Source organism: Tasmannia lanceolata, unplaced genomic scaffold (genome assembly GCF_043159265.1).
Source record: "Tasmannia lanceolata isolate RefF3 unplaced genomic scaffold, GAP_Taslan_0.1 ptg000015l, whole genome shotgun sequence".
Taxonomy (NCBI): Eukaryota; Viridiplantae; Streptophyta; class Magnoliopsida; order Canellales; family Winteraceae; genus Tasmannia; species Tasmannia lanceolata.
The window spans coordinates 14,961,298-14,973,603 of NW_027518692.1; positions in this window are offsets into that span (position 1 = coordinate 14,961,298).

The window sequence follows — 12,306 nt, forward strand, 5'->3', positions numbered from 1 at the left end:
AGTTGGCCGGCTTCAGACGGTCGGTTCCGATCAGCATCCGCTCGAAGGCGTGGTAATAGAGGATGTCTGCGGAGCTCCCGTTGTCGACAAAGATCTTCTTCATTTCCCAGTTCGCCACCAGCATGGTGATGACCAGGGCATCATCATGCGGGAGGATCAGGCCATCGAGATCTGCATCTGAAAAGGATATCTCGTTCTCTAGCCTAGCCTTCTTGCTGCAGGTATGGACGGCGTTGACCTGCCGGGCATAAGTCCTTCGGACTGATGAAGAGGTTCCTCCTGCGGTCGGCCCTCCTGAAATGGTACCAATAACACCATGAGGTTGAGGTTGAGGTACCTGAGGAGGGGGGCTAGCCGGCGCCGGAGCTTGGATGCGGTCGCCCAGAGGTTGAGCGCCCCGGGGGCTTCTGCCTCTGGGCCTCGGCTTGTCCTTGCGCTCTCTTTTGTTGTCATCATTTTTCAAGTACCTTCCGAGGTACCCTCTGCTGATCAGCTGTTCGATCTCCTCCTTCAAATGAAGGCACGCGTTGGTGTCGTGGCCGTGGTCCTTGTGGAACCTGCAGTACTGGGACATGTTTCTTTTTGCCGACGAGGTCTGTCTCTCCGGCCACCGGATGAAGTCCTCTTCCCGAATGGCTGCCAGGATCTGTGCTCTGGACGCGGTCAGCTACGTGTAATGCTCTCTCGGGTGGGGGCTTCTCCCCTTTCGAGAAGGGCTTCTCTCCCTGCGGGAAGGGCTTCTCTCCTTCTTCTGAGACTTATCATCCCTACGCTGCTTGGTAGGGTTCTTCTCCTCAGGCCTCTCTTGCTAGCGGAGTTTAGGGCGGCGAGAGTTTCCTCCACCGAGATGTACTCCTCCGCCCCGGCCATCAGGTCTGCAAGGGACTGCGGATTGCGCCGGGCCACTGCTCGCCTGAAGTCAGTTGATCGGGCGCCGGCCAGAAGGGCATTCGTGGCCGCGGAGGGATCCAGGTTGGGAACTTGCAGGGCTTCCCTATTAAAGCGACCAACGAACACTTTCAAGGCCTCATCATCTCCCTGCCTGAGTGCCATCAGCGAAGCCGTCGTCTTCCTGGGTCTTCGGCTGCTCATAAAATGGCGGGCCAGGTCATCCCCGAAGTCATCAAAATTGTCCACGGACCTAGGTTTGAGTCGCGAGTACCAGTCCCTCGCGGCTCCAGTCAATGTGGTGGGGAATGCCCGGCAAAGGAATCCATCCGACGCCCCGTGGAGGAGCATTGTAGTCCTGAAAGTCTCCAAGTGGTCTACGGGGTCGGTGGTCCCGTCATACTGCGGAATCTGCAGCATCTTCCAGCCCGCGGGGACCTCTGCGCTGAGCACTCTGTCCGAAAATGGTTGAGCGCTTGTGAAGATCCGGGAGGCAGGCCGGCCCTGCTCTCTGGCGAGCTCTTCAATCCGGTGGTCGATCTGCTGGATCCTTCGTAACATCGGGTCGTCTCTTTCCTCAGCCCGGCGGACGGGCCTCTCTCTTCTTGCCGGCGGGCTCATTGCAGAGCCGGACTGACTGGCCGGACTCCTTCGCCGGTGCCGCGATCCCTCTCCGTGCGTGGCGTCCCTCTTGCTGCCATGCCTTTGTACGGAGGGAGATCGTGACCGGTGATGTAGGCGAGGCTCGGGGCGCACATGCTTGTCCCGGGAGAGGTGATCTTGCCTTGTGGAGTGACGAGTCTGCTCCCGGGGCGGGGGCGTGTGCTCTCTACGGGAGCTCCCCCTCCTCTGGGTGGGCTGAGAGGCCTCGGCTGGGTGCTGCTGGAGTGCAGTGGCCGGATTCCTGAACTGCGCAATCACAGCAGTCATTTCTTGGAAAAGGGCCTGCATCTCCCTCGGGGTCGGGGTAGGGTCTGAGCGGTCCGAGCGAGTCGGACTTTGCTCCCCTACCGTCCCGACCTCTATCTGCGAGGCCAGTCGCTTGCTTCTTCCTTCGCGGGGGGGCTGTAGCCCGGGTCGTCCGGGAGGTTGGCACATGCTTTCCATTTTTCCCTACCATTGCTTGAGTGAGGTTCCGAACAGCTTTTTGTTGCGGGGTCCCACGGATGGCGCCAAATCTGTTAGGTCTAAAATTGGTAACAGGTTATGGTAGGGCCGGAAGGGCTGATCTGACAAGCCACAGCTGAAGGGATAGTGGAGTCCTGCGCTGCACAAGCACAGACAAGGATGCAAAGGGTCAGAAGACCAACCCGGAGTGGTGCTCCGGACGGGCGCTTCGACACTCAAGTCAGTATGAGTAGGAGTGCAGAGCAATGTCAGAGCAAAAAGCTTAGGGTTTTGATTTTCAGATCCCTCACCTTAGCACAAGTGAAGGCTATTTATAGTGGTTCTGAACCACCTGTCCAGGACAGGTGGTAGCCCCTGTATGGACCAGGTCTCATACCTAGGAGGGGCAGATGGAAGTCCCTGATTGGTCCAGGTGTCACACCTAGCAGGGACAGGTGTTGGCTTTGCAATGGTCCCTGTGAGGGCCACGTGTCAACAGCCGATTGGTTGTAGATTTTGGACCCCATCACTCAGCAAGCCCAACCCTTAAGCCTTAGATATTGATCAGACACCCAAGACAAAACCCCAATCCAATCCCATTCATGTTATGACCAAGCCCAACAGCCCCTAACTCCTTGTTTCGCCAAGTCTAACAGCCCCTAACGTCCTGTTTTACCCAACCCAAAACAACCCCGTGCCCATTCCCCACTACAACACCTGTTGGCCGTATTTATTCTCATATGCCTCATCTCATGCCCAAACCATCTAAACCCAAACCCACTTTGCCACACCCCCGAACCTCACACACCCCACCCATAGCCACTAAACCTATTCCCCATTCCACTCCGTAGCCATATATTCCATGGCCTACACCCATCCAGCCACCCACATCATGGAGTTCACCCTCACACACCCCACGCATAGCCACTAACCTATTCCCCATCCCATATCCTATTTATCACATCCCAACAAGGTTATGTCCCGTCCCCTTTAAACTAATAGCATGTTTACATATCCCATGCTATCATCCCACATACCATAACACTCTCCCACGCATCAATTCACGCCCTACCATCCCATATGCAATCAGCCCCCCACCATCTATTAATTCGTATCCCACTAACCCACATGCATAACAGTAACCCCATCTCCACGTCCATTTACATCCGACCCTCCATTGCCAACCGACCCTCCACATTTCCATAATCCCAACGGCAAAAAGACCCATAGTCCCTACTGTCCAACCCAATGGTTCGAGTCTAAATCTGAGTCAACTCCAGTCCGACTTGGATCCAACTCCTAACCCTTACCCAACTAATTACCCGGACCCAACCTAAACATGCACCCAAGCCGTACCCAAACCTAACCCACCTCCCAACCGGATCCCACATCCCTATTATTCATCAGACCTTGTAGCTATCGTGTCCTCACTCCCATCATCCCATAGTCATCATCTCCACCCATATATCCTATGCCATCAGACCTTATTAGCACCTCACCCCATCCATATCATAACTAGCACATCCATTCAAGCTCGCTAATGCCCCATTACTCCACCCAACTCACCCAGTCCAAGTGAACCCCAACTCAACCCAGCTCGCTCAAAACTCAACCCATGCCTAACCATGACTGAGCCACTACACCTGCCCAATCGGACCAACCCGGTCCAATCTGACGCAATCCAGTCCAACTCGGACCCAACCTTGTTCAACATGGTTCAACCCCAACTCGGTCTAACCCAACCCAACTCAGACCCGCCACCCGACCCCAACCCGGTTCAGCCCCAATCAAGTTCAACCCGAGTCAGCCCAAGTTAACCCCGGTTCATCCCGAGTCAACCCGAACCAACCCAATCCGGTTCAACCTGTGTCCTACCCGGGCCCAACCCAAGTCAACTCAACCCGGTCCAACCCGGACCCGACTCAACCCAATCTAGTCCAACTCAACCCATTTGACCGGACTCCAACCCAACCAAATCCCGAACCCAAACTCAATCCCCAGACCCAAACCTAGTACCCAACTCACCTTAACTCTTTGGTGGATAGATTATGTTAAATGCATTATGGATGTCCTCACCTTCCTATCTCATCACCATGGCTTATCCATCATAACAGCACCCCCATGCCCCACCCCCCAACAATAACAGTATCCTCACACCCTCATATTTTAATACCCCAACAACAATACATCATACATCCCATGACAGCATGCTCATACCTCATACTCCCAACCGGCCCACCCACACATAAAACAAAAATAAGTCGCATTCCCCACTCATATTCTATATCCCAATAGCATGCCCACCATCATCTACAAAAACCCCATCAGACCATCCCATCCCATAGCTCAAAGCCCATGTATCTATAGCCCTCATCCCATCAGACCATTCTTATATGGTCATTAATTCACATCCCCCATGTCCATCCCATACACCAACCTCATATTCTATCAGACCACACTCCCAATCTTACATGTTCCAAAAGGCCATACATCCATCAGACCCATACATCATACCCCTGCACCCAAATACCTCTATCCATGCATAGCATTAGGCCATATCCCATGTCCCATCCTATAAAAAAATCAATTCCATTTGCTACAGACCCCCATCCCCTACCCATAGCCCATCAGCGCCCACCATTTAATACATAGTACATAGCCATCAGCCCCCATGCCATACTCCCATTAACCTTAACCCATAGCTACCATCCATGATACCATAACCATCTCTTAGTTAATACCCACATCAACCGAACCCCATCTCCAACAAATCCCATACATCAGCCCCTCACATTTAACACCCTCAACCCCATAGCTATTAAACCCATCAGACCCCATTAGATCCCATCCTCATATCACTCACCATACCCACATCCCATAATTCCATCAGCCCATGTCCCCATAGTCATCTAGCTGCCATGCCTTATAGCCTAACAGCACACCCCATAGGTTACTTCTCAGCCCTAGTTTCGTCCCATATCCCATCTTCAATATACATGTCCCCTGCCGATTGTTTTTAGCCCAACAAACATCAACACCGTGTATATCCATTTCCCTCCCATTTCCAAGCTCTTTAGCACCATACAAACCACACTAACCTCCACTACCCCAATTAATAGAACCCGAACCCATGCTCCATTCACTGTTACCAAGGCACCCTATTCTACACCATATTAATAACCCTAACCCCTGACCCGAACCACAACCCGGTCCGACTCGGACAGAAACGCCTCAACCCGACTCAATCCAGACCCCAAACCTGCCAAAACCGACTCAACCTGGTCCAACCCGGATCTAATTCGCCCTAACCTGACCTAACCCAAGCCATAACCAATCCATTCCAGTTCAGCCTGAGCCTGACCCACCTAGCTGCACCCCAAACCCGAGTTAACCCGGATCAGCTCGGACCCGCAACCCGACCCCTACCCCGACCCCGCACCGGACCCGCAACCCGACCCCAAATCCATTCTCGTTAGTGCACTGTATGCATCTATCGAGTTCTCTATGTGTTGCGCACATGTGCGAAACAACCAAACCTCCATTCGTGTATGTGCTGTGTGCACCCATCGAATTTTGCATGTGTTATACATATGTAAATTCACCAAAATTCTCTCTTGTGAATAAATTGCATGATTCCATGTAGAGTTTATCAAATTGTGAAAACCAATGTGCTGGACATGTAATTCGACTCTCCAATGGGGTTACATTCTATCCGACCCAAGCCAAGTTACCTCATCAGACCATACTCCATGCTCATGATCCACACTTCCCCCATAATCATAACACCACCAAGCTTCATATGCCATCCATCATCCCTAGATCTATCTAATACATGTCTGGTCTCTTACCCAAGTGGAACCAAACCCGAGTTAGCTCATCCGAGTTGACCAAACCCATAACTTAAACAATCATTTCCTCTTACCCCTCCTTGCATCCCAACTGAGTTGCAGCGTTATACCCGAACCAAGTTGCAGCCCCTAGACCCCAACCGAGTTGCATCCCTATGTCCAACACAACCCAAATCTGATTCACTTAGCCAAATTTCATAAGCTCGTCCCTTGGACCCTCAACTCTCATTTCTTGGAGCTAGATGATTCTTTCCTTGAAACCCATTCCAATTCAAAACTCCAATCTAAATCCCAATTCCCAAACTCCCTCTGTCAAAATCCAAACCTTCAACGGAACTACGTGTGGCTTGATCCCCACCACGGGGTACGTAGGCAACTTGGCACTCCCAAGTTCAGTCACACCCTTCTTCATCTCTTCCATCCCCTTTTCCACCCTTTTCTTTTTCTTAAACCCTTTTTGTATGCTAGATGTTTCTTTTTATTTTCTAGTCGCATGAGTAATTACATGTTTAGATTTCTTTGTTTGATAATTGTTCTCATCCTATGCTAGAAATAATATGTTGCTTGCTTGTTATGCTTAGAATTCGCATGCTAAGTTATTTGTTTCTGTTAAAATAATTGTTTGTATGCTTAGTTATTTGCGCTGTTGAAACTCTAAAAGAATTCAAAAATCTAAAAGAACCTAAGAACTCACATTCATTGGAAAATCACTACTCTATAATTTTAAATTCCAAGAACATAAATACCTTAGGTTCTAAAACTTAGAAAATTTCACTCTAGGTTTCACAATAGAACTTTTAGAGCCCAAACTTCATAAAAATACTAAAAATACAATTTAGGTCCATTGCATTAGATCTAGGTTCATATAGCATAGGTCACTTCACTTCAAATCAATTAATCAAATTCAACTCAAGTCAAATCTCATCAATCTCAAAACAATCACATAGGCATGTAGTTGCATGTAGGATGCACTCCTGGCCCACATGAGTCTAAACTGTGAACGGCCAAATCATTAGTAATATTTAGATTTCCTAAAAAAAACTCACATTTACCCCCTTTAGTTAAAACTTGAACAACTAAAGCATTTAAAAGGTAAAGTCTGACTTTCGTCAGACAAGGTCGATGCTGTACACTTCGTGCGGTATACCTTCCGATCTCGTAACCAGGTAACTTACCCAGAATTTAAATCGTAGACTAAATATACAGAGTTAATCATGGGTCCTAGATCCCTAATCTAGGTGGTGACTCTCGTCAGTTGCTTATTTCGTGAAGTTAGGATTTTCATCTCAAATTTACAAGAAAAGTAATCATATTCAAGATCAATGGACAAAGGCGCTATCATCACCATAAAAACACACACCCTCGTGGGCCACCCTGTGGACCCCGATCCGGAGAGGACGATGAGGTGAGGGGACAGGCCCCCACACCGTCCTCTGGATCATCCACGTGTGAATGAGAGCTCTGCCAAGGAACTCTCGAAACGGATGCCACCCTCACAGCATAGCACGAGTGGCGATACAAAACGAATGAGATACATCCTGATCAGGAGCCAGGGCTCGAAACCGAGACATACCTATAATAACTCAGAGTCGCCATCCAAGGAAAGTGGGCCAAGGATCCCATACTATGCTCTGTTGCAACGGATAACCAGAGATATAAAATAGGGTTCGTGCCTGGTTACGAATGGGGAAGGTCTGAGAGCACCCCCAATTCGCCCGAGTGCAAGCACTTGGTCTCTTATGCCATTTTCATTAATTCCAAAGAAGTTTGAGTAAAAATCATGTGAAATGGGAACAATCCTCAGGAATCGTCTACCTAAGCATGCATTTCCTGAGAATGGAGAAATAAACACGTAAAATGAAATGAAAAATGTGTCACCTAAGCAAAGCTAGGTTATGAGTGACATGCCTAATGGGTGTCTAAGTTTCTGGTGGACACGCACATGCAAGCTACAACCAAAGGTATAGTATCAGTACAAGAAAGTAAGAAAACATATCAAAACATGAGACACAAATCTATGCTATGTATGACGGGACAAGACAAGTCCTAACTCTAATGCAGGACTGGACTCGGACCAGAATGGCCATCCATCCTAGCTGCGCTACGTATCCCGGCCTCGGGAAGAATCGGAGCCCACGTAGTTCGATGCCCTATTCTAAATTATGATGCCTAAGACATCTAGCCCTCTATCCTAGACTCGATCTAAAAGACCGAACCAGTTATTAAAGCTTCTTGTATGATTATTAAAATTCCAGTGAATTGTGGATTTTAGGACACCCTATATGCCCTAACTAAATGCAGATTGATTAGCCTTAAGCTAATGCAGGTGGTTCCTACAATCCTATGTGTAACTAGGCCGTGCAACCTAATGAAAACCACGGGATGACTATATGCCTAGTCTAGCCATCGGTTCGACTAAATGTCTAACCGATCGACTCGAGGCCTCCTAACTCTAGGGACACTCACACGACAGGACATACCATATCAATACAAATCAAGACAAACTCCTAACTCTAGAACACAACCTAAACAGCTAGGACATACTCCTAACTCTAGAGGAAGATCTTTTTGAAAATGGTTTGAATATTTTTGTAACTTTGAAAGATTTAAAATTTTTATTTTTAAAGGTTTGGCTGGACTTGGGATGTGGATCCCAAGCTGCACTACGTACCTCGTGGAAGAGGATCAAGCCAACGTAGTTCGAAACGAACTCTCAAACTACGCTTATAAAAGAAAACACTCAACACTTTAGATTTTTTTTTAAGGTTTTTGATGTTTTCAAATGTTTTTTGAGTTTTAAATTTCTAATTTTTTTTGGATTTTAAAGCTTTTCCAATGCTCAGGACCTTAAAATATTTTCAATCTTAAAGGGAACACGCAAGTAACACCATAAACTAGGGCAAAGCCCTAAAGCAAAAGGGGAAACCCCGAATAAGCAACTAGCGTCTCAAAGAGACAAACCACAACAAGAAAGATAGCGTCCCAAGAAGAGAGAAAACGATCCAAGATCCCAAGCAAGCAAAGCTCTAATAAGACTGAGTTAGCCTCTAATCAAAAGCGAAGTAATCAACAACTCTAAAGGAGAAACTCCGAACTAACAACACTAAAGAGGGGAACAAATGAGTCAGAGACTCTCTAATACTACAACTTAGAGGAGGAATGAGTCAAAGACTCCCAAATAACGCCAACAGAAGAACCAATGAGTCAAAGACTTCCTAGTAATCCAACAAAAGAACGAATGAGTCAAAGACTCTCTAAAAGAAAAGAAATACGAGTCAAAGACTCCACTAACATTAACTAAAGGATTAATGAGTAAAGACTCTCTAAAAGAGATGAAAAACACGAGTCAAAGACTCCACTAACACCAACTAAAGGATATATGAGTCAAAGACTCTCTAAAGGAAAAGAAATACGAGTCAAAGACTCCACTAACACCAACTAAAGGATAAATGAGTCAAAGACTCTCTAAAAGAGATGAAAATACGAGTCAAAGACTCCACTAACACCAACTAAAGGATATATGAGTCAAAGACTCTCTAAAGGAAAAGAAACACGAGTCAAAGACTCTACTAACACCAACTAAAGGATAAATGAGTCAAAGACTCTCTAAAAGAGATGAAAATACGAGTCAAAGACTCCACTAACACCAACTAAAGGATATATGAGTCAAAGACTCTCTAAAGGAAAAGAAACACAGTCAAAGACTCTACTAACACCAACTAAAGGCTAAATGAGTCAAAGACTCTCTAAAAGAGATGAAAATACGAGTCAAAGACTCCACTAACACCAACTAAAGGATATATGAGTCAAAGACTCTCTAAAGGAAAAGAAACACAGTCAAAGACTCTACTAACACCAACTAAAGGCTAAATGAGTCAAAGACTCTCTAAAGGATAAGAAACATGAGTCAAAGACTCTACTAACACCAACTAAAGGATAAATGAATCAAAGGCTCTCTAAAAGAGATGAAAACACGAGTCAAAGACTCTACTAACACCAACTAAAGGATATATGAGTCAAAGACTCTCTAAAGGAAAAGAAACACGAGTCAAAGACTCCACTAACACCAACTAAAGGATAAATGAGTCAAAGACTCTCTAAAAGAGATGAAAACACGAGTCAAATCAGATAATATAAGATTGAAAATCTGTGATCAAGATGAGATGAGATAGCATAAGATTGCTTTCAACGGATGGATCATGAATGACTAATCCTATGAGATCTTTGAAAATGAATGGGATTTACATCCTAACCCCAAAGGAAAAGTTTTTTAATCTTCGCACATTTTATCAGTATTACCTGAAGGCATCAACCCTAACCATAATCTAGCGGAGTGGAGAGAGGATCTCGACTCATGACTTTGTTTGTGTACCTAGGACCGATCGTAGCCATTGGAAGATGGACTACGGCCTAATCTAGACACAAATGGGTAGGATATCCTAAACTAGGCTCACACACGTGATGCACATGTGTTCGTATACTACATGCATGTGTGGGTTAATCTAGGGGTAAGGCCAAGAGTTCCCTTAGCGCGAATCCATGTTCGATATACTGTACCAGTGTCCGGCGTATCAGTACGTGAACAAGAGATCCGTTTACGTACCATAAAGGTACTAGGCTAAGGGTGGAATGCTTCTCTAGCACAGAGGCACCAGGTGATGAAATCCCAGTCAACCATGCTAGATAACACTCCGGGTTCCTAAAATAGGACGTGTGTGCATGTGAGATGCAGGGGTTTAGATGCAAGTGATGTAAGTGTGTGCAATAAGTTCGCGCAATCTATGATGCCTTCAGGTTTTGTTAGATTAAGTTTGAGTAAATGTGATGAGAAAATAAAACATACAAACTAATCACAGCATCAGGATTTTACAAAGGAAATCAGTGATTCCTAAGGTTTCTATTTTGATAATTTAATGATTGAATATGTGATGGAATATTATGATCTGGAAATTTTTAAAACAATTTGATTTTAATTCAATTTACTCAAGGATTTTAAAAGGTTTCAATTCAGATTGTAGATTTACACATCAACATATAACAAATCTTTTCAGAACAAGATGAAACTTTTACAGTAACTTCTCCTTAATTATATAAGATTATAATAAAAATTTCATAGATTTTAAATGTGGTTTGCTATTAGTTTTTCAATGTTGAAAGTTTCTGTCCAGATTGTGAATTAACACAGTAACGTATAGCAAATCAATTCAAAACAATATGAAATTTATCTAGTATGTTTATTACAATAAGAAAGGATTACTGTAAAAGTTTCATAAATTTTAAAAATGATTTACTATTACTTTACGATTTTACAAATATCCATCCAGATTATGAATTAACAAAGAAACACATAGTAAATCAAATCCAAATCAGTTTAAACTTTATGAAAACATGTAATTCCAGTAGTAATTATCAAACAAATATTTTCAGAAGTTTTCATTGCAATTTACTATTTTTATCAGATTTAATACAGCATGCATGATTTTACGTAAAAAATCATAAACAAATATCCAACAGAAACCAAAAATCTTGAAAAATTCACGGGAGATTAGATTAGATTTAATTTGCATCTCATCCAAATTTCACTTTTGAAAACATTATAGAGTTTTTGAAAATTGGTTTTTTCCAAAAATACCCCTAGAGTTAAATGAATTTTTAAACCCTTTAAATCAAATCAAGAATTCATAAAGAAATTCGTACTAATTCAAAATCTTACAATTATGTTATGTTTAAATTTTCATTGATTTTGGATCTATGTTGACATCTTCTTAAATTCAATCTTTAGAATTTTACCCCTTTGAGGGTAAAGTTCAAAAGGTCAAATTACGGTCAAAACGAAGTCAAAATTCTTCGAAATTCCAGATTTCTACACTTCTTAATGTTCAAAACACTCAGAGATTGAAAAAAACATATTTTGAATAACAATAAGAAAAAATAAAAATAAATCACAAATTCAATCCTAGCATGCTTCTAGTTTAAGATATATGAAAGAGGGTTTTGGAATACCAACCTTGCTAGCTCTCCTTGTCTCTAGGGTAAGTAATCCTCGGATATACGCTTTGTCTTACCCTTTCAATTAGCAAAGAAAACCCCCAAAAAAAATGTTGCCGCCGATCCGTTCCGCCGTCTTCACTTTCTCTTAGAGGGAAGGATTGGGAGGTGATTGGGAGAGATAATGGAAGAAGAATATAGGGAAAGGGATTGGAGGGAGTGATTGGAAGAGATAATGGAAGAGAAAAAGATAATGGAAGATAAATCTCTCCTTTTCTCCTTTTCTTTTATGGATGGGAAGGAAGATATATATAGGGAGAGAAAGAGAGAGAGAGAGATGTGTTGGTGGAGAGCTCATCATGTTGTCCCTCTTAGTGGAGAATCCATCATCATTCTTCTTAGTGGAGGGCCCATCATGTTTCTTAGTGGAGAATCCATCATCATTCTTCTTAGTGGAGGGCCCATCATGTTTCTT